This window comes from Miniopterus schreibersii, assembly GCF_964146895.1.
Source record: "Miniopterus schreibersii genome assembly, chromosome: 15".
Classification (NCBI taxonomy): domain Eukaryota; kingdom Metazoa; phylum Chordata; class Mammalia; order Chiroptera; family Miniopteridae; genus Miniopterus; species Miniopterus schreibersii.
The window spans coordinates 27095705-27118728 of NC_138115.1; the positions used below are offsets into that span (position 1 = coordinate 27095705).

The following is a 23024-nucleotide window of genomic DNA, read 5'->3' on the forward strand; positions in this document are numbered from 1 at the left end:
AGTCATACCGACCAGCAACAATTATTCAGTTATTTTTCCTTTTTTTTTTTTTAAATCCTCACCAGAGGATATTTTTTCCATTGCTTTTCAGAGAGAGTGGAAGGGAGAAAGAGAGAGAAACAGCAATGTGAAAGACACACATTGATTGGTTGCCTCCTGCACACACCCTGACCTGGGCCGGATCAAGCCTGCAACCGAGGTATGTGCCCTTGATCGGAATCGAACCCGAGACCCTTCAGTCCTCGGGTGCGATGCTCTAACAACTGAGCCAGACCAGCTAGGGCAGTTTTACCTTTAACTTATGAAGAATTCACCATTTTATCCTTGAGCCCCAGGGAGTTATTTTTTAATCAGTGATTTCTTTAATTCTGTGTATTGTTACCTGCTTCCTTTTATGTTCTTTTGTCATTTAAAGCTGTCACTATAGCCTATTAGGAAACTCATCTGTGTGGTTTACTATAGGTAACAATAGTTAACATAGTTACTTATGTGTCAGGTTATGCTAAGTGTTTTTTCTATATTACTTCATTTTATCTTTATAACAAACTTGTAATGAAGTTTTTAATGATACCGTCATTTTAGAGATGAGGAAACTGAAGCTTTTGGAGTTCAGTGTGCCAAGTGGCACACACCTTTTAATTGGGAGAGTCAGGTTTCAAACTCAGGTCTGTTTGACTCTAGAATTTATGCTTTTAATGATAGTCTAATGTAGTTTTTTATTTTTTGGGTCTTTCAGAGGGAGTTTGAAAGAGATTATATAAGCTTAAAGTGTTATTTTTTTATTATTATAGTAATCACTATTTTCATTTCAGTACCTGTGTATTTGGAAACAGGAAGCAATTTTCCAGTCATTTAACAATTAACTTTCTTTCTCTCACTACTCTCTCTCTCTTTTTTTTTTTTTTAAATCAAATTGATTTCAGAGAAAGGAAAGGAGAGAGAGAAAGATACATCAGTGATGAGAGAGTGTCATTGATTGGCTGCCTCCTGCATGCCCTACCCTGGTGATCAAGCCTGAAACCTGGGCATGTGCCCTGACTCGGAATCGAACCGTGACCTCCTGATTCATAGGTTGACGCCCAACCACTGGGCCATGCCAGCCATGCTCTCTCATTACTCTTGAACCAAGTTTATATGACTGTAGTCCACTTTTATGGGTAAGAGTTAAGAGTTAAACAATGAATTAGTTTTTTGATGTAGTATGCCTTTATTTCGAATATACAATAAGGTTTTCCTTTTGTCTTGGTTTTAGAATTATAAAGACTATGGTTTTGTGGTTTGTCATATATGTGTAACTAACAAAAGTACACAATGTATGACCTAGTTAGATGTTCAAAAAGCTTGTGTAGATCATGTTTACAGTTTCCTTTCTTTTTTTTAGTAATGTTTAAAATTTTTACTGATTTTTTTTTTTTTAGAGAGAGAGGAAGGGAAAGAGAGAGAAATATTGATGTGAGAGAGAAACATCCATCGGCTGTCTCCTACATGCCCCCCACCAGGAATTGAGCCACAATGCATGCATGTGCTCTGACTGGGAATTGAACCAGCATCCTTTTGATGCATGGGACGACTCCCAACCGAGTGAGCCACATCGGCCGGGGCTCCAAAGTTTTCAAATAAGAAAACTCAAAATACTTTCTTTCTTTCTGTTCAGGTAATATGTTTGGGTAGTATATTGAAGCATGGCTAAGCTTGATCTTAAAGTATTGAGAATAGAAGAATTAGACATAAATTTACTTTTGACTAAATGAACCAGTAAACTGGTTATTGATCTTTATCTTAAAGAGTGAATAGAGAATCATTATACTATTTGGCCTTTTCTTTTTTCCACATTCACTTGAGAAAAGAATGTGAGCATTAACATTACATCAGCCATTAATAGGACTCAGACACACAGAAGGAGACGCATGGGACATACAGGTTTTTCTGCCTAACTGGAGCCCACTCCAGTGGTTATTTTGAGCTAATCACTAATTTTGGATTAATTTATATGCAGTGGTTTCTATAGAAGAGGCCTGTGTAGTTATAAAAGTAAAAATATTCATTACTTCTTCATTACTGGGCATGGAGACTTGAAGACACTGAAGTTATACATTTTGAAAATGAGCTATTTAATGAATTAAAGAAGTTTTGCACTTTGCTACATTTAGTTGTATGCTAAGGTTGGGATCTGATTTCAGTGAAGAAAAAAAGTTTTAAGGAACCCAATCCTTTTTGAAATCTTCATAAATTATTGACAGTAACAATAATGTTTGCTTTAAAATGTAATCTTAAAAAGTAGCATTTTGGGGGTAGATTTACATAGTGAAATACTTATAAGAAAAACTCAAATTCCCTGGTCGGTAGCTCTGTTGGTTAGAACATCGTCCAGATATACCAAGGTTGTGCGTTTGATCCTGGTTGGGGTACATACAGGAATCAGCCAATGAATGCATAAATAAGTGGAAAAACAAATCTCTCTCTCTCTCTCTCAAGTAAATAGATAAATAAATAACTTAAAAATATTAAAAAAGAAAAGCCCAAATTATTTTAAATGACACTGAAGTAACTTGAACCTGTCAGCTTGGTAAAGATAAAATATTTTAATACTTTTGAATAGGATTGGGGGAAAAATATTTTTATACATTGTTCCTGAAAGTACAAATTGGTACAACTTTTAAGAAGGGCAGTTTAGCAGTATCAAAGTTATGAATGCACTTACTCTTTTACCCATTAACCTTTTTGTAGGAATTACCCTATAGTATACTTACACTTGCAAAATAATGCATGTACAAGTTTATTTGTTATTCATTCATTCAAAAGATTATGGTAATAGGCAGCCAGTTAAGGTTTTTAAAAATGTTATTTATAGCAAAATTCTTGAAGTAACTTAAAAGTTCAGCAGTAGGAGATTGACTTTTAAAAAGTAGCACAACCATATGGTTGAATGCTCTGTAGCTATAAAACAGAATGAGGAAAGTTTTTATGTACTGATGTCACATAAATGGGTAAAGTTAAAAAAAAAAAAAGACATGGCCACAGCATGTGTAGAATTCTACCATTGCTTTTTTTTGAATCCTCACTTGAGGACATGCTTATTGATTTGAGAGAGAGAGGGAGGAAGGGAGGAAAGGAAAAAGAGAGGGGGAAGAGAGAGGAACAGAAACAGAAACATCGGTGTGAAAGAAACATTGATTGGCCACCCTCCCACACACACCCTGACTGGGGATCAAACCCACAACCCAGGTATGTGCCCTGACTGGGAATCAAATCTGCAGCTTTTCGTTGTATGGGACAACACCCCAACCAACTGAGCCACACTGATCTAGCGCTCTACAATTACTATTAGGGAAAAAAAAAAAGGCAGTATAATATATGTATTTGCTTGCTTTATAAGTGCAGTATTTCTGAAAGGATACTCCATAGACTGGCATACATTGGTTAGCTCTGGGAGGAGGAACCTGGGTTAACTGAAGTAATTGAGTGGTAGGGTGCTTTTGAATTCTGAATAATGTATTCAACACAAAAGGTGAATATAATAAATGCATGTAATTAAAAAGTAACAAAATTCAACTATTTTGAAGATTAAAAGATAACCTATAAGGTGCTACAAAATTAAACAAAATGGACACTAATTACACTGTTTAGTTTAAGTATTGTTAAAACTTTAAAAATTTGTATTTGTTCTGTCTTCTACACTGAGTAGTATTATACCTGTACTGCAGTTAATGCATAGGTGAATAAGATGGAGGTCTCTATTCGTTTGCATTCATTTCGGATTTGAAAATAGCCCCTGGCTGGGTAGCTCATTTAGTTAGAGCATTGTCCTGACATGCCAAGGTTGTGTTCGATCCCTGGTTAGTGCACATACAAGAGTCAACCAGGAGGTGCATAAATGGGTGGAACAGCAAAAATCTATATTTCTCTCTTTCTCAAGTCCTTAAATAAAAATTTTAAAAAAGAGTCAACCAATGAATATGTAATTAAGTGGAACAACAAATTGATGTTTCTCTCTCTAAAAATCAATAAATAAAAAATTAAAAAATATACAGTTCAGTGTTTTTTTAGTATATTCAGAGTTATGCAACCATACCAAAGTAAATTTTAGAAAATTTTTATTACCTTTTAGCTATTGTCCAGTTTCATCCTTGCCCCCAGCCCTAATCTATGTCTCTGTAGATTTACTTATTCTGGACATTTCATATAAATGGAATCATATAATATGCAGTTTTTTGTGACTGGCTTCTTTTACTTAGCATAAAGTTTTCAAGGTTTATCCATATTGTGGCATGTATCAATACTTCCTTTTTATTGCCGAATACTTCTGTTTCCTTTTTCAATTCCATTGGTAAATGTATTCTGCTAAGTATAGGGCTGTTAATCAGGAGATTATCCTTGCCCTAGGTTTGCCTTCTGTATATCACCTGGTTAACATTTTGCTGCATATTTATTTATTTACTTATTTAAATAGTAGCTTATTGATTTTTAGGGAGAGAGGAAGGGAGAAGAGAAATATTGATCAGTTGCCTCCTGCATGCGCCCCAAACCTGAAACCCAGGTATGTGCCCTGACTGGGAGTTGAACCTGCAACCTTTTGGTGTATGGGATGATGCTCCAACTAACTGAGCAAACTGAAATTTTGATTGAGGTAATTTTAGATTTTTGTGTAGTTGTATTAAATAATACAGAGAGATTCTTTGTACACTTGACTCGCTGCTCCCCAGTGGTAACCTTTTGTAAAATTAGTATAGTATCATAACCAGGATATTGACATTTATATAACCCACTAACATTATTCAGATTTCCCCAGTTTTCTTTGGACTTATATGTGTGTTTGTATTAAGTTCTATACAGTTTTTATCATTTCTGTAGATTTTTGTATGCACCACTCCAGTCAAGACACTGAACAGTTTCAACACCACAAGGACCCCTTGTGTTGCATGTTTATAACCACGCCTACCTCTAGCGCCCCCACCCCTTCCACCTTCCACTTCCCTCTGGTCTTTAACCCCTGGCAGCCACTAATTTGTCCTCCATTTTGCCTTTCAAATTTGTTACAGAAATGAAGTCATATAGTATATAATCTTTTGAGATTGCTTTTTTTAAAAAAAAATATGTCTACTTATTTCAGAGAGAGGAAGGGAGAGGGAGAGAGCGAGAGAGCGAGATAGAAACACCAATGATGAGAGAGTCATTGATTGGCTGCCTCCGGCACCCCTGCACAGAGATTGAGCTGGCAACCTGGGCATGTGCCCTGACCAGGAATCGAACTGCGATCTCCTCGGTCATAGGTCAATGCTCAACTGCTGAGCCACGCCAGCCAGGTGAGATTACTTTTTTTTTCACTTGCCACCATTTCCCGAAGATTCATTCAAGTGTTGCATGTATTAATAGTTTGCTCCTTTTTATTGCTGAGTAGAATTCCACGAGATGGATGAACCACAGTTTAACTACTTACCTGTTGAAAGATGTGGATTGTTTTCAGTTTTTGGCCATTACAAATAAAGCAGGGTTGAACATTTGTTTTTTGTATGAACACAGGTTTTTGTGTGGACATAAGTTTTCGTTTCTTTGGGATAAATGCCCATGAGAGCAATTGCTGGATCATAGGGTAATTGCATGTTTAGTTGTATAAGAAACTGCCAACAGTCCCTTTTATAATACAAAAAGTAATAGAGAAGTCTTATATAAACAGATGCTAGCTGCAGTGTATAAATAAATCATAGCTGAGCTGCTGTTGTGGTGGAGTAAGATTGGAGTACCACCTGCTTGATCACCTCCCAGGGACTGTGACAGTCTTGTCTGCTCTCATCACCCAGGCTAAAATTGAGGGCCAGACAGGTGAAGTGACTTTAAATTAAAAAAATAAATAAAAATTTAGAAGTGACGTTAGACTTGTCACTGGCAAAGCTGATATTGGAACTCTGGTTTTTTAGTTCCTAGTTTTTTGTTGTTTTCTTAAATTAGAGTTATACTTTCATTTATATTGTTTGAATGGTTAAATAGTCCTCCAAGAGTATAAAAAACAGTAGTATTCTGCTGCTCCAGTCCCTTCCAAAGTAATTGTACTAGAGAACTTACTATTAGCTTATATATTATTTTTTACTAAATTATGCTCTTTATTCCTCCTTTATAATATAGTTAGGACTCTATATAACATATACATATATGTGGTTATTTAAAATTATGTTTAATTTGTCTTATCTACAGATTTTATTTCAGAATGGTAAAGGGGATGTTACAAAATATTTGTTATTTTAAAAAAGGGAACATTGGGTTTGACATTACTGAGAATGCCTAGGATAGGTGGGATGTGGTGGTATAGCACATGGGAATATTCTGGTGGGAGGAACCCTGGCATCTTGGAGAAAGTAAAAGGCCATATATAGCTTGAGAGGAGAGAGTGAGGGTGAGAGGTGTAGGTTAAGAGATGTGTAGAATGAGTCCAAGAGGGAGGCTGGGGCCATGCAGGGCCTTGTAGGAAGAAGCTTGGGGAGTTGTTTGACTAGAACAAAAGCTGAGGAGTTGTGAGGTGTAGAGTGGCTTGATCAAGTGGAATTTATAGTTGAAATGGACTTTAAAGGTCATATAATTTAATCATTCCATTTTACAAATGAGAAAGTGGAAGTTAAGGGAACTTTCCCGAGGTTGAACAGTTAGGGGATGAGGTGGAGCTAGAAATCAATGGTGCTTGTTCATTGTTTACAGTTGGATTACCAGGCAAAGGGGTTAAATTTTAGATAGTTGGGAGCATTTCAGGTTTTGAGCAAGAGAATTCCAAGATGGAGATTGCTGGATGGCTGTGTGTACCCAGGAGGCTGTGGATAATGGGAAACCGCAAAGTCAGGGCCCCATGCATCAGGATTTGAATTGGGCCACCAGTTTACTAGAATCTTCATTTCATCTTCCTGAACTGACTTTTTACTTGGTTATGTAGACTTACGGTTGCCGGCAGAGATCAGTTCATGCTCTCCATAGCAAAGCTCTTCTCCAGCAACAAACTTTGATGACTGTACTTAAGTAATACTGAAAATAAGGAACTAGGGGCTCTGTGGTTTAGATCTTATTTAGAAGATTATTTTTAAAAGGAGTTTATGTGTACTTAATTCTCTGTAGTATTACTCATGGATTGGTCCTGAAGTGGTGCGTTATCTGCTCTCACAGGTGAGGTGGAGAAGCTCTCAAAAGTCCCTGTTACCATTTGGGACTCACAGTGAGGGCAGTCGCATTGTTACTAGCAAGTAAATGATAGTCCCCAAGGAGACTTACCACCTTCTGGTTTTCAACTATTTTACTTAAATATATATTTACTTTTAATAGTTGGTACATGCATGTTATATAAAATATAAAATGTATACAGTGAAATGTAAATCTTCTACCTCTTTTCTCCCAACTACCCAATTCTCTCAGGAGATAATCACACTCTTTTAAGTTTTTTTGTGTGCTGTTCCTTAGGTAACCTATGCATTTATGAATAGCATATACACATAAAGTCCCACCCTCACATAGCATACTCATTGTTCTTTGTATCTTTGCTTATCATTTAACAATATATTTGATACTCTGTAGGTATAGAACTGCTTTATTCTTTTCCATGGTTCCTTAGTATTCCATTATGTCAATATAATTTTTCTCTATTTGTGTGTGAATAGATGTTTAAATTGTTTCTAATCTTTTGCTATAGTTTTGACTAGTTTTAAAATGGCCAGATTTGAGATCAACCTGTGCAAGGTATGTGTGGAGACAGAGAAAGAAAGATTGAGTTAAGAAGGAAAGATGAGTAAATCTAGAGAGGGCTAGAAGGAGAATGAGGGGAAAGAAAAAGTTAAGGAAAGAAGAATAAAGGATAGGAGTGAAACAAACCATGTCTTCTCAAGGCTGATACTGAAACCCAAGACTCAACCTTTCTGTTGCTGTCTTAGAACTGGACTGAGTTCATAATAAGTAGGCATGCGATCTTGGGCAGGTTATCTCTTCTGTGCCTCCATTTCCTCATCTGTAAAATGGGGTAATTGGGATAATGACACCTCATCATGTGGTAATTCATATAGAGCTGTTAGTATAGCATCCATCCACATCCACTCACATTGAGAAAGCTTTCTGCTACTCTGGCCCCCCAAAATTAAGTTATTAATTTTTGCTTTTGCCCTTATTTAGCCTTTCTCAACTTGTGTACTCCTAGAAACCATCAAGGTTTATACTAAGAGCCCCACTTCTATATCCTGTTCCTTTGTCTTAGTGTTCACCCTATTCTTTTTAAATTTCCATATCTAATTATTTGCCTCTTTCTGAGTGTGGGGAACTATCTCTTGTAATGTCTTGTATAATTTAGTTTCACCCTGCAGCACCACTAAAATACTTGGCATAGTGCCTGGCACATAGTAGGCACTTGATAATGTTTGAATTAAACTGGAGAAAGCCTTGAATGAGGAACATTGAACCTAGAGAAATGATAATCATTCCATCCTTTCCCTAGCCACACAGTTTTCATTCTCTGAGGATAACAATAATTAAAAATGCATTTTTTGAGTATTTATATAAATAAATGTATAAATAAGTACAGATACGTGTTTATATATCCCCTCTTCCTCCCTTCTTAAACATAAAACAATAGCATACTCTAAATATTGTTTTGCACATTGTAGTCACTCCAACAGTTCTAGGCATCATTAAATTATTTTTCTTATTTTGAAATAATTGTAGATTCACATGTGGTTGTAAGATAATACAGAAGAATCTTGGTTACCCTTTACTAATATTTCCCCAATGGTAACATCTTGCATAACTATAGAATAATATCACAACCAGGAAATTGGTTTGTATAGTCCATCCACCTTATTCAGATTTCATCAGTTTTACATGCACTTACTATAGTTTGTATATTTAGTTCTGTGCAGTTTAATCACGTGTAGATTTGTGTGATCACCACCAGAGTGAAGATACAAGTTACATCACAAGAATCTCTCATGCTACATTTTTTGTTGTTGTTAATCTCACCCGAGGATATTTTTTCCTTTGATATTTTTTTTTTAGAGAGTGGAAGGGAGAGGGAGAGACAGAGAGAGAAACATTGATGTGAGAGAGACACATGGATTGGTTGCCTCTTGCACGTGCCCCTACCAGAGCCTGGGATCGAACCTGCAACCCAGGTATGTGCCCTTGACTGGTAATCCAACCTGTGACCCTTCGGTGTGTGGGCTAGTGCTCTAACCACTGAGCCACACCAGCTATGGCTGAGATTTTTTTTTTTTTGCACTCAGCATAATTTTCTGAAGATTTATCCAAGTTGTTGCATATATCAGTAGACATTGTTTTGCATGGCCATAGTTATAGTTACCAAATTTAGGAAATTAACATTGATGCGATATTATTATCTGATGTAGTCCATATTCCAGTTTTACCAAGTGTACTAACAATATTTTTTACATCACCAGCACCACCCAGTCCACTGTCATATTATGCATATATGCTTGTCAGTTCCCTCTAATTTCCTTTAATCTGAAATAATTCCTTTACCTTTTTTTTTAAATAACTTTGATATAATTGGAAAGTAAAGATCAGTTTATGTTGTAAAATGTTCCTAAGTTTGGGTTTGTCTGTTCTTCATGAGTAGATCCAGGTTATGCACTCTTGGCAGAAACACCACAGAAGTGATGATATGTGTTCCTCAGCATACACAAGATGGCAGTTCATGCCATTATTGGTCATTTTAACTTTGATCACGTGATTAAAGTGATGTTGGCTTGATTTCTCCATTTAAAGTTATTAATTTTTGCTTTTTTCATTAAAAAGTCTTTCTGTGGGAAGATACTTTGAGTCTAAGTAAAGATCCCATTCCTCATCAAACTTTCATCAATTTTAGCATACATTGAGTTTTTTGGTAGTTGTTATGATGGTTGCAAAATGGCGTTAAACTTTTAAAGGACAGCAAAAAGGCAGAGCTGACTTCTATTTCATTATCCAGTTAACAAGTAGAAAAACAATTCTTTCAAATATATTAAAAATATAAAATCAAGCCTAAAAAGGCAAGGATTAAATTGTATAAAAAAGGGTAATAAATTTAGGCTCTCCCAAAAGTATATTTAAGAGAAAAATGTTGTAAGTCGTAATTGTCAAGAAGTTAAGGTTTGATTGTGAATTATAAAAAGATAAAAAAGCAAGTTTGAGAATCTGAAGGCAGAGGTAGTTTTAAAAAATTTTATAAGAACAGTTTTAGATTTACAGAAACATTACCAAGATAGTCCAGAGTTCCCATATGCTCTGTATGTAGTTTATATTAACATTAATATGGTATATTTGTTACATTTAGTGAATCAGTCTTGATAAATTATTAGTAAGTAAAGCTCATATTTTTTTCAGATTTCTTTAGTTTTTACCCAATGTCTTTTTTCCTGTTCTAGGATCCCATCCAGGATACCACATTGTAGTTAGTTGTCATGTTTCCTTAGAGTTCCTCTTAGCTTTTTCTTTTGAGATTTAAAAAAAAAAATTATTGATTGATTTTGAGAGAGAGAGAGAAACATCGATTTGTTTTTCCACTTATTTATGCATTCATTGGTTGTGCTCCGACTGCAGATATTGGGAAGACTCTCTTAACCAACTGAGATACCCGGCCAAGGGCAACCTCTTAGCTTTTTCTTAAAGTTCCTCTTAGCCTCTTAGTTTCTCAGATATTCTTTGTTTTTGAAGATCTTGACAGTTTTGAGGAATACTAATCAGGTATTTTGCATGATGCCTTTCAGTTGGATTTCTCAGTTGACTTTTAAAATACGTTTAGACTGGAGTTAATGGATTTTGGGAGGAAGACCATAGAGACAAAGTGCCATTTCATCACATCTTATCAAGGTACTTACTATCAATATGACTTAATCGCTGTTGATGCTGATTGTGATCACCTGGCTGAGGTAGTGTTTACCAGGTTTCTCCATGATAAAGTTACTGCCCCTCCCTCCTTTTCTTGTTACACTCTTTGAAAGGAAGACACTTTGTGCACTCCACACTTAAGGAGTGGGAAGTTATGTTCCTTCTCCTTGAGGGAGAGTATTTGCATAAATTACTTGTAATTCCTCTGCATGGGGGATTTGTCTTCTTCCCTACCCTCTATTTATCTATTTATTTATTTGTTCATTTGTTTACATTAGTATAGACTCTTGGATATTTATTTTATACTTGAGATTATAATCCAATACTACTTTCTTAATTTTATTTAAAATGTTCCAGTTTTGGCCATTGGGAACTTTTTCAGGTGGCTCCTGTGTCCTTTTGACGAATCCCCATCATTATGAGTTTGTTTTTCCTTTCCCCTTTTTTTCTTTTTTTTAGCACTTTCTTACTTTTTTGTATGACAAGATATTCAGGGTTTACCTTGTTTCCTTCCTCAGTCCTAGGATCAGTAATTTCTTCAAGGAGCCCTGGTTCCTTTTATTGGAGGATGGTCTAAGGAACTAAGATGTAGGCATTAGGCATGCTCATTACTCCTGGGATATTACTGCTTCTAGGTGTTTTTGTCTGAAGAAGCAAGGAAATATGGAAGTATATTAACCTGTGAATATAAATATGTCTATAAATATTTCTGTGTATAACCATTTCTGTCTTTGTTAAGCTAAACATGAGTTTATACTGGTATTTTCAACTCTAATCCATTTTAGCCTCTTCTTGTTGCTTAACTGTCCTGCTTCAATGGTGATAAAACTGGATTTTGATTTTCTTAACATTGTCTTTCACAGAGCAGAAGTTTTGGAATAATTTTTTTTTTTTTTTTTTTTTAAGAGCAGGTTTATTAAAGCTAGAGACAGTGAAACATGGAAGGGCCTAGGATAGAAGAAGCAATAGGAGAGGGACTAGGTGGGGAAATGAGCCTAGGCTGCTTTGGCTCACTAAGAAATCAGAGAAAAGGGGGCCTTGGGGACAGGGTCAGGGGGTTACCCTAGGATGAGCTCCTGCTGCCCTTTGCTCCCTGGTTGCAAGTCTTGTGGGGTCCCTTAGAGTTTAGTAGATGCAGGCCTGTGGGGGATGAAGACAGGGGAAGGTAAAGGCACTGGTGCACTCCTGTACTCCTGGGAGGGAGAACACATCAGAAGTTTTGAATTGTAATAAAGTCCAACTTACCCTTGTCTCCCTATGGATCGTGCTTTTAGTGTTGTCTAAAAACTCATAGCCAAACCCAAGGTCACCTAGATTTTCTTGTTGAAGTTTTATGGTTTTGCATTGTACATCAGAAATAGCTTTTTGAGCTTTTGACTCAGAGAATTTTGATTGTTTCAGTAATATATTTGGCTATTTTTCCCTTTTTAACTTCTTAGATGTGACATAGATGCCAGTTATAAGTTTCATAGTTAGAAAAAGAAATGGTGAAATGAGGTTTTAGAACTTGAGGGGTGAATAAAAACTTCTAATAATGTCAGAATTGAAATACCATATGTCATATGAAGAAAATAAATCCATCTTTTTCCAGTCCTTAATCTGATTGAGGGTACAAGACATATGTAATAAAATAATCAGCAGTATAAAACAATATACAGTATAATGCTTACTTGTGTTTTAAAAAACACACCCTAAAATTGCAAGGAGACCAAGTTCAGCGTCAGCTGGACCAGTAAGGCAGACTTGAATTAGGTTTTGAGGACTTGGTGATAAAACTTTCTCATTCGAGGGATGGAACAAAATCTAGGTGTAGGCCCGGCTGGCGTGGCTCAGAGGTTGAGCATCGACCTATGATCCAGGAGATCACAGTTCAGTTCCCAGTCAGGGCACATGCCTGAGTTGGAGGCTTGATCCCCGGTGGGGAGGCGTGCAGGAGGTAGCCGATCAGTGACTCATCATTGATATTTCTCTCAATCTCTCCCTCTTCCTTCCTCTCTCTGAAATCATTAAAGACATGGTTTTGTGTGTGTGTGTTTAAATCTAGATGTAGGAAGTAAGGGAGCTACTGGGGAGAGACAAATGGAAGTAATCTTGAATGATAAGGGGAGAAGAGAAGAAGAATGGGGGGAAAGGAAGGAAGGACAAGTGAGGTGTGTATTTTTGGAATCAGAGGTAAAAGATCCAGGAGGGGATTGAAAGGGGATTGGTAGGAGGGGATTGAAAGTGCTAGTAGTTGAGGTAAGTACAGGAATTAGATGCCTCAAGATGCTGGATTTAGCTCTTATTTTTTAATTATTGTTTTTAGATCAGGTAACAGGTAATACTATGCCATGATTCAAAGTTCAAGAGGAAACAAAGATCATATAGTGAAAAGTCTCCTTTCTACCTTTCTCTCAGATATCCAATTTTCATGAGGCAAGCAGTGGTTTCAGATGCATTTTTTTTTTTTAAATTATTGATTGATTTGAGAGAGAGAGAGAAAGATTGATTTTTGTTCCACTTATTTATGCATTCATTGGTTGATACTTGTATGAGCCCTTACTGGGAATTGAACACACAACTTTGGTGTATTAAAGCATAACCAACTGAGCTATCCAGCCAGGGCTCAAATGAATTTTTTCCTGAGTGCTTATATTAAGCAAACACATATGTATTTATATATCCCCCCTTTTTTTTTTTACAAAAATGATAGCATATTCTAAACATTGTTCTGCATGTTGCAGCTTTGTGTGTGTGTGTGGCCTTTCCACAATTTTAAAGACTTTTAAAAATAATAACTGCAGATCATTACATTATGTGGATGTACCTAACCAGTCCCCTATTGAAGGACTTTTATTTTACAGTCTTTTGCCATTATAAGTACTCCTGCACTGTAAAAATAGGTTTAGATTTTACTTTGAAACATTTGGTTCAGATTCTGTATGATCCAAAGTATGGATTATGACCAGTGAAAGAAACAATGAAGGCAAATTGACATACTGCAATAAATGGCTCACATTCAGAATAGTGGTTAACACATCTGTATGTATGCATATAATTTATGTATTTGAGGGCAGTTCCACAAAGAACTGTAGGAGCTGTGGAATGCTTGCACATAGTATAAAGTTTAAAAGTACAGAAGTTTATTGTAAAGAGTAAGCATTTAGTTGTCTGCCTACAGATGCCTACAACATCCCAGTTTCTTGTGTTTTGATGATCGTGTTCAACATTCAGCCATGTGCAGTTATCACTCCTTGCCAGTCGACTTGTTTTCCAGGGTGATCCCACATATCTCCCATCTTTTTCTATTCCCCTAATGTGAGCTTATTTTTTCTCCTGGCCATTCTAGCTCTTTACCTCCTGTTGGTCTCTTTTCAAGTTTAACTTAGTCCAGAGTAATTCTAAATAAACAGGCTTCAGGTTCTCTGGAATTCAGGGCCTTCTTTGTTCAGTCCCAGCCTTGACTAGATAGGGTGTCAACTCTGTCATTCCTGGGACTCCTCTCTGGCGAGCATGTTTAGTTATGTGGCTGAATGATTTTAATAGTGATGGTCCTCTTTACTGTTTCTTTTCAAGTCTGAAAAATCATTGAAGATTTTATAAACCACTGATGTGTTTATAATTGTGTGTCAACATACATTTCTCTTAATCCACACAGAAACTGTTGCTCTGCTGACCTAGCTGGATTGACTCAGTGGTTAGAGTTGGCCTGCAGATTGAAATGTCTCAGGTTCGATTCCAGTCAAGGACCTCGTACTTCGGTTGTAAGGCTCAGTTGTAGGCTTGATCCCTGGCCCCAGTTGGGGGGATGTGCAGGAAGCAACCAATCAGTGTCTCTCTCTCACATTGATGCACCTCCCCCCCATTCTCTCTGAAAAGCAATAAAAAAAATATCCTTGGGTGAGGATAAAAAAAACAACAACTATTGCTCTGCTGATCTAATGAATGAAATCCTGATTCTTTTTGTAAGGGGAAGAATCCTTTAAAAATGGGAAGTGGACTTCTTAATGTTGATTTTTATACTTACTGGGTTTCAAAAAGGCTGCTTACACTCTGCCTAGGAAAGAAATTGCAGAAATTAAGAATTCTTAAGGAGTTGTGTGTCTTGCATTAAATGACTAGATATTAGCTTATTTTGTAGAGATATTCTTAACAGTTGGTGAGAATATCAAATGAGAATAATAAACATAATCTAAAGGTCATAGAAGACTTTTTGAATAGGTAACATGAGAAATAAAATTGAGAATATAGTGAGATTTTAATGGGTAATAGTTTCCCCTTCACAAGAAAAGCCTATTTTCTAAACCAGGGGCTGGGAACCTTTTTTCTGCCAAGGGCCACTTGGATATTTATAACATCATTTGAAAGCCATACAAAATTATCAATTTAAAAATTAGCTATGAAAAAAGCTCCTAGATTTATTGAGTTTCGAGTCCCGCCTGCCGTTGCTGTGGCAAGGCCAGACCAAATGATTTCGAGGGCTGGATGTTCCCCACCCCCCTGTTTAAACCATGACATGGTTCTATGAACCTTGTTCTAAGGGCATTGCAAACTGAATGTCTTTGTATGGTGCTCTATTTACAAGTTGTGCTGCCAATGAAAAATATGTTGTGATTTTAACAACTAAAAGTTTAAGGAATCCTTTATAAAACATAATAGGAGCTAGGAAATTATTTTAATAACTATTATTTTCTAAAGTATTAATATGGATTTTTTTCTTTAAGAGGTCAAGTAATTTGTCAGGTTACTTCTGTCTCTATTTCCTTATTTAGAAAATCTGTTAAAAGTATTAACCTATTTGTTGTAAGTTATCTTATGGTAATTAAGTGCTCTGCCAAAATGTGAAATACTGGTGCATGACTCTAAATTCAGATCTTTGGAATGTCAGATTTGTTCTGCCATGGGGTTGGGGCTTTCCTGGGCAACATAGACTTCCTGAAAATCATGTTAGAGAGCTCTCCTGCATTTTAGAGTTTCATTTTACAATTGAGAGTGGAGACCTAGGGAAGGTGTCCATCAGCACTAGGGTGTGCAGTCTGTAGTGACCCTTGAACCCCAGACTCTTTTAGCTCTGCATTCAATTTCCCCTTCACTCCTGAGAATTGTTCCAAGAAGTTTTCTCATCCTCTTGGTCAGTGTGCCATTCCACTCTAACCCATCCCAGACCTTACTACAAAAGGATCTTTTTCCTTGGCATGCACACCTCTTCAGATAACCTTTTAATGAACAAACCTAGACAGATTGGTTGAGCTTCAAGGTACTAGACTAGGTATAAGTGAGAGAGACAAATATGTGTCCTATTTTCAATAATGTTATGATGTTGGTGTTTAATTGGATTGGGAGGATGATGTTCATTCATAGAAATAAAAGGAGGTATTGATTTGAAAAACAAGGCGAATAAAGGCAGGACATTTAAAAAAAATACTCTAGTGTGATTGACAAAATTTGAAGAAATTCATAAGCTGAGAATACCCGTTTGATTCTAGTTATCAGTCACTGGCACTGTCCCTACCTTGACACCAACACTCCCTCTTCCCAACCCTGCCATTTTTTCAGACAGTAGTGTAATTGTCTTGTTGCAGAGGTGGATACTTTTATTTAGTCAGAAGACTGGAGCTGTGGGTGTTTGTTTACAGTCTAAGATGTTTTTTAGGATCTGCTTTCCTTGTTCCCTCAGGGCTGAATTTTGAAAAGGTCTAATCTAGTGTGGTTAAGCCAGGTCTGAATGTATCCTTTATTCTACTGTTGGCATTGCTTTCAGTTTATCATAAGATTTTCTTTTATACATTTGTATTAGCTAAAGAATCGGCCATGGGAAAATCTGGTTCATTCACATATACCTTTCTATTAATTAGGGTGTGTGAACATTTACCTGTATTTTTACCATTTTATTCATGGAACGTTTATTGAGAGGATATATGCTATATGCTTTGTGAGGCACTGGGATGCAAAGCTGAAGAAGGCTCATGGCTCTAAGCAACTTTGAAACAAACAGATAATTCAGATACTACTGTGTGAAGTACAAATGACCGAGCTGCTCTATCCAGAGTATTATGGGAGCACAGAACCGAGCAGTGGTTCTCAAAGTGTGGTCTGGGGGTGGTTTCTGGAGGTCCCTGAGTTCTTTCTCAGAGATCTGCAAGGTCAAAACTATTTTCATAACGTAAGACATTATTTGCTTAAAAATGTATGATGGAGTTATTATTTTATTTTTAAAAATTTATCTTTATTGTTGAAAGTATTATAGATATCCCCCCCTTTTTTCCGCCGTTGATCCCCCCTGCATCCCCCACCTCTCCCCAGGCCTTCACCACGTTATTTTCTGTGTCCATGGGTTATGCATATATGCATATAAGTTTTTTGATTAGTCTCTCACCACCTACTCCCCCACCCCCGCCTTCCCACTGAAATTCATCAGTCTGTTCCAGCTTCTATGTCTCTGGATCTGTTTTGTTCCTCGGTCTATTTTGTTTATTAGATTCCACATATGAGTGAGATCATGTAAAACTGAATCAGAAGAATCAGAAAACCTGAATAGGCAACTAACAACTGATGAAATCGAAGCAGCAATAAAAATACTCCCAGCAGCTCTCTTTCTGTGCCTAGCGCAGCCATGGCTTGTGGTCCCAAGAAGCATCTGAAGCATGTAGCAGCTCCAGAGCATTGGATGCTAGATAAACGGACCAGTGTGTTTTCTCCTCAGCCCATATAACGGTCCCCACAAGTTGAGTGAATGTATTCCTCTCATCATTTTCTTAAGGAACAGACTTAAGTATGCTCTAACAGGAGATGAAGTAAAGAAGATCTGCATGCAGTGGTTATTAAGATCTATGGCAAGGTCCAAACTGATATAACATATCCAGCATTAAGACTGGAGAGAATTTCCTTCTGATCTCTGACACCAAGGGTCTCTTTGCTGTTCATCGTATTACACGTGAGGAGGCCAAGTACATGTTGTGCAAAGTGAGGAAGATCTTTGTGGACATAAAAGGAATCCCTTATCTGGTAACCAGTAATGCTCGCACCATTCACTACCCTGATCCCCTCATCAAGGTAAACGACACCATTCACATTGATTTGGAGACTGGCAAAATTACTGAGTTCATCAAGTTTGACATTGGTAATCCATGTATGGTGACCAGAGATGCTAACCTGGGAAGACTTGACGTGATAACCAACAGAGAGAGGCACCCTGGTTCTTTTGACATAATTCATGTGAAAGATGCCAATGGCAACAGCTTTGCGACCTGGCTTTCCAACATTTTTGTAATTGGTAAAGGCAAAAAACCATGGATTTCCCTTCCCGGTGGAAAGGGTGTCTGCCTCACTATTGCTGAAGAGACAACAGACCAGTAGCCAAACAGAGCAGCGGGTAAAATAAGCTCTAGGTGACATGATTGGAAAAGTCTTTGTACTTAATTAAAGATAATACAGCATGAAAAAACAAACAAACAAACAAACAAACAGAAAACTCCCAGCAAACAAAAGCCCTGGTTCGGATGGCCTCACAGGGGAGCTTTCTAATTCTTTAAGTTGTAGGGTTAGATCATTTACTAAAAACTTCTCTTGCTTTTTGAGGTAGGCCTGTAGTGCTATGAACTTCCCTCTTAGGACTGCTTTTGCTGTGTCTCATAGACTTTGGGTTGTTGTGTGTTCATTTTCATTTGTTTCCAGGAAGTTTTTGATTTCTTTCTTGATCTTATTGATAACCCATTCATTGTATTAGTAAAACATGCATCAAATAAGCCATATATATAAACACTTACAAGTCAAAAATAAAAATTTAAATAATCCATCTTAAAAATTGGCAACATGTTTAAATAAAACGTTTTCCAAGGAAGACATACAAATGGCTAGTAAGCATATGATCAATTGCTAGCATCGTTAATCATTAGGGATATGCAAATCAAAATCATAATGAGCTACCACTTCATACCACTAGAATGGCTATAACCAAAAGGTGGACAGTAAGAAGTGTTGTGGAGTTGGAACCCTCATATATTGCTAGATTGTACAATAGCATTTCCACTTTGAAAAAGCAGCTTATCAGTTTTTCAGGTTAAACATAGAGTTATCATATGACCCAGACAGAATTCCACTCCTGGGTATATACCCAAGAGAACTGAAACACATGGCCGTACAAAAAAAACTGTACATGGATGTTTGAAGCAGCATTATTTATAATAACCAAAAAGTGGGAACAGCACAAATGTCCATTAGCTGGTGAATGGATGAATAAAACTCAGTTTATCCATTCAGTGGAATAGTATTCAGCCTTAAAAATAGATGCAGTTCTTGTACATGCTACCACAGGCAAGGGTGAACCTTGAAAATATGCTAAGTGAAAGAGGCTAGTCATAAAAGATGGTGTATTATATGATTCCATTTATATAAAATGTCCAGAATAAGTAATTCCATGGAGAATTATTTGAAATAATTTTAGACTTATAGGAAAGTTTAAAAAAAGTTAAAGTTGTGTGGATTAAAAGCTATCCTCAAGACTTTCCATTTTTGCAGTGAAAAACATGTAAAAAATAAAAGAGAATTTTAAGTACTAATAAGTATTATGAAGGTGATAAAGTGATAGACATTGTTAATCTAAGAACTTCCAAGCCTGTAGAAAATTTTTATAAAAATTAATTTGAGCCAGACAGGATACTCCTGGAAGCAAGCAAGATCTCAACAGGCTGAGAAAACTGCTGCTTAGAATGAGTTTGCAGCTTCTTTTACACATTTGGAATTAGGGAAGGAGGGAAGATTACATGAAGGTAGGAGAAAGCACAAGGTGGAGATTGAATTACAGTATAGTTAACAAGAATATGTGTTCTCCCTCTTTTTTTGATCTGTTTCCTCCCACACACACCCTGACCTGGGGCTGTGGATTGAGCCTGCAACTGAGGTACATGCTTTTGGCCAGACCAGGGACCCTTCAGTCTTCTGGCTGAGGCTCTAACCACGGAGGAAAACCCGCCAGGGCTAGAAATGTGCCCCTGAGGGTGGCTTCTAAGGGGTCTGAAAAGAGGCATTTTGAAAGTGTGTTAACCTAGATGCATAGAAACAATGGATAGGACTTGCTTAAAGCAAAGATAAACCTTTTACTAAAGTTATATGCCTGGGGCGTGACTATCCACCATAACCTGCTCAGTTAGGAATTTGTGATTAGATCACTCTGTGAGGTTACTTCCTGTAGAAACCCTTTTTGTCCACAAGAATGGCCCTGGTGATACACAGAAACCCTCTTAAAAGAGGTAACTTTTGAGTTGAGACATGAATGTTAGAAGGTGGCCGATGACCTGGGGCAGAACATTCCAAGCTAAAAGAACACAAGTACAAAAGCCCTAAGGTAGGGACAATGTATGTGTGGAAGGGACAGCAAAACCAGTATGGCTAGAGAGTAGTGAATGATGAAGAGAGTGGAAGATGAGATCAAAGGTAGACAGATACCAAATCATATAGGTAGGGTCTTTGTAGGTCATAGTTGCAAATCAGGTAGGGTTACAATGGAAACCTTTTGGAAGATTTTAAGCAAGGAATTGGAGTGATCTGATTTTTGCTGTACAAGGCACAGTCTTGTTGCTCTGGCACAGATGAATTGTAGAGTCTAGAGTAGAGGCAGTGAGCCCTTCTTGGTAGGTATCTTTTTTCTCAGGGTCCACAGAACAAATAACTGAACTCTAGACAGTATATTGTTTTTCATATTGGATTGATTTAGGAATCTCATAACTTTTATGTGAATTTAGGATTAAGCTTTTTAATATATTAAGGATGAGAGTTTATCTCTCTGGTAAAGGTAGTTATAAATATGGCTTGAATGAACATTGTGATTTTGGATTACAATCTGAGATAACAGTATGAATTCTTAAAAAAACCTACCTTTAAAAAAAAAATCCTTAGCAAGGATATTTTTTTCCATTGGTTTTTGGAGAGAGTAGAAGGAAGAGAGAGAGAGAGAGAAGCATCTTTGTGAGAGAGACACATCGAGTGGTTGCCTCCTGTGCACGCCCCCCAACCGGGCCAGGTATTGAGCCTGCACTGGAGGTATGTGCCCTTGGGCCTGAATCGACCCCTGGACCCTTCAGTCCAGGGGCTAACGCTCTAAGCACTGAGCAAAACTGGCTAGGGCTAAAAAAATTTTTGATTCATTGGTTTTTAGAGAGAGAGAGGAAGTAGGGAGAGAGAGAAACACATCAATTTATTGTTCCACTTATTTACGAATTCATCAGTTGATTCTTGTTTGTGCCCTGATGGAGGATCCATGCGACAACCTTAACCTATAGGGACGACGCTCTAACCAACTGAGCTACCTGATCAGGGCTCAGTATGAATTCTTGGTCTGTTTAGATAGATAGAAATAACCATAGATGTGTGTATGCATGGGTCAGTATACATTCGTGTATTTCCTAATTCTGTCGTTTCTTATTCTCTGACAGAAAATAAAAAAGCTACTGAATTCCTGGATTTTGAGAACAGTATTTGGAGGACAGGCTCATGGTTAGCTAGGATGTATTTAAGAGGCACCCTTAAAGTTTGCTTTTCTCCTTGTACCAGTTTTTACCAGTATCTGATAAAATTTGAATACTCATCCTGAATTATAAATCCCTGCCGTACAGTTCTTGGGTGTATTTGAATAGTTGATTATTCTGTTCTCTGCTTTCTCTTCCTCAGGCCATTGGGACAGCCCATATGGCAAAGCCCATATAAGTTAATGTTCGAGACACTGTGGAAAAATCCCTGGCCCCTATATAGCCTTGTCTGTCATCTTATAAGATGCTACATATCTTTATTTTTTATCATTATATCTCAGTTTCTTTAAAACAGAAAAAATGAACAAAAGGTCTTAAAAGTTTAGCCCTCTAACATCAGTTTTTTTCCTTTATTATCTCTTAATAGACATACATACTTTTTACATAGTTTTATGCAGTATTCTGAAGTAATTGAGATATGTTCTTAATATTTTGAGTTGTTTTGTATGAAAATTTTACATCTAAGATATTTATTAACATATTTCATTAAGGAAAAGTGTTATTGAGGTGCTGTTTCCTTCAAAACAGAGGCTGAATAAAGTAAAATGCCTTTCAGAATAAGCAGAACATTAAGTGGGATTTCTGCCACACTTAACAATTTGTTTACAAGTGTAGTTTCTTAAATTCATTTAGTGAGCATTTTTGATAACCTACCACAGGCAAAGGCAAGTGGCTGGTTACCTAGATTATAAATATGAATGTGATTTTCTTCTTATCCTGAGGGATACACAGCCAAGTATAGAGACAAGCAAACTCATATTTGTGATGCACTGTAATAAGTGAGATACATACAGGCCACAGAAGGATCCCATGGGAGTGAGCCTTGGGGGTCAGGAAGCGCTCTAGAGAAAATGCCATCTGAAGTGGTGCAGGTGTATAGCAGTTGGCTGGATCGACAGGGTGCTGGAATGAGCAACACTGGCACAGGCACCAGAGGTTTGGACCTCATGTGCTCATACTTAATCTTGGTGTTACCTGAATTTAGTCAAATAATGCTTTGCATTTTAGGTAAATGAAAAATGGATGATATAATTTACTATGGAGGACAGTTCAGGATAGGGGCTCATTGTTTCAGTTTAAGGAGGAGACATTATTGGTGGCAAACTCTGGATGTCTCCCTTTTACAAGTTTTCTTATTTATTGGACCATTACTTAGTTATTAGGGTGAATTGCTGGTGAGTAGAAAAGATTAACCCCTGGACTTACAGGTGAGAGTGAGAGAACCCTGAAGTGAGGCCTTTGTTCAGAACAGACAGGAGGCTTTGTGTAACTAGGGGAGAAGAGGTTCACCCTGGCCTTCAGAGAAGCAAAGTGGACTTAAGGAGTAAATATCCTTTCTCAAGGAGATTAGCATTAGAGACCTTGGGCTGATGATTTAGACACATGGACAGTATCACACTGCAAACCTTAGCGAGATGGGCAATGCTGGGTTCTCAGTTACAGAGATGGTAAAATAATAATTCATGTCATCGTGTGTGTATATTGATAGTATTTGGGTCCTATTTTTGCCTGTTAATAGATTCCTGTGGGGTTAAAAACTTTTAAGTGTAAAAAGGAACAATGGAAATTCTCCCACCTTTGTCCTCAGCCAGGCTGTTCCTTTTCACCCCATTTCTCCAACCTCCCCTCTCCCCAATCTGTATTAGTCTCTTATTTATTCTTCTATAGTTTATATAAATA

General features: G+C 37.1%; 1 protein-coding gene and 1 pseudogene across 3 annotated transcripts in view; both read left to right on the top strand.

The window, feature by feature from the left end:
* Positions 1 to 23024, top strand: part of PIK3CB (phosphatidylinositol-4,5-bisphosphate 3-kinase catalytic subunit beta) — a 144944-nt gene that overhangs the window by 8254 nt on the left and 113666 nt on the right. The gene's annotated exons all lie outside the window — the stretch shown is intronic.
* On the top strand, positions 17435 to 19334 carry LOC308567888 (small ribosomal subunit protein eS4 pseudogene; annotated as a pseudogene). Its single transcript has one exon. The product of its transcript is annotated as a small ribosomal subunit protein eS4 pseudogene (transcript).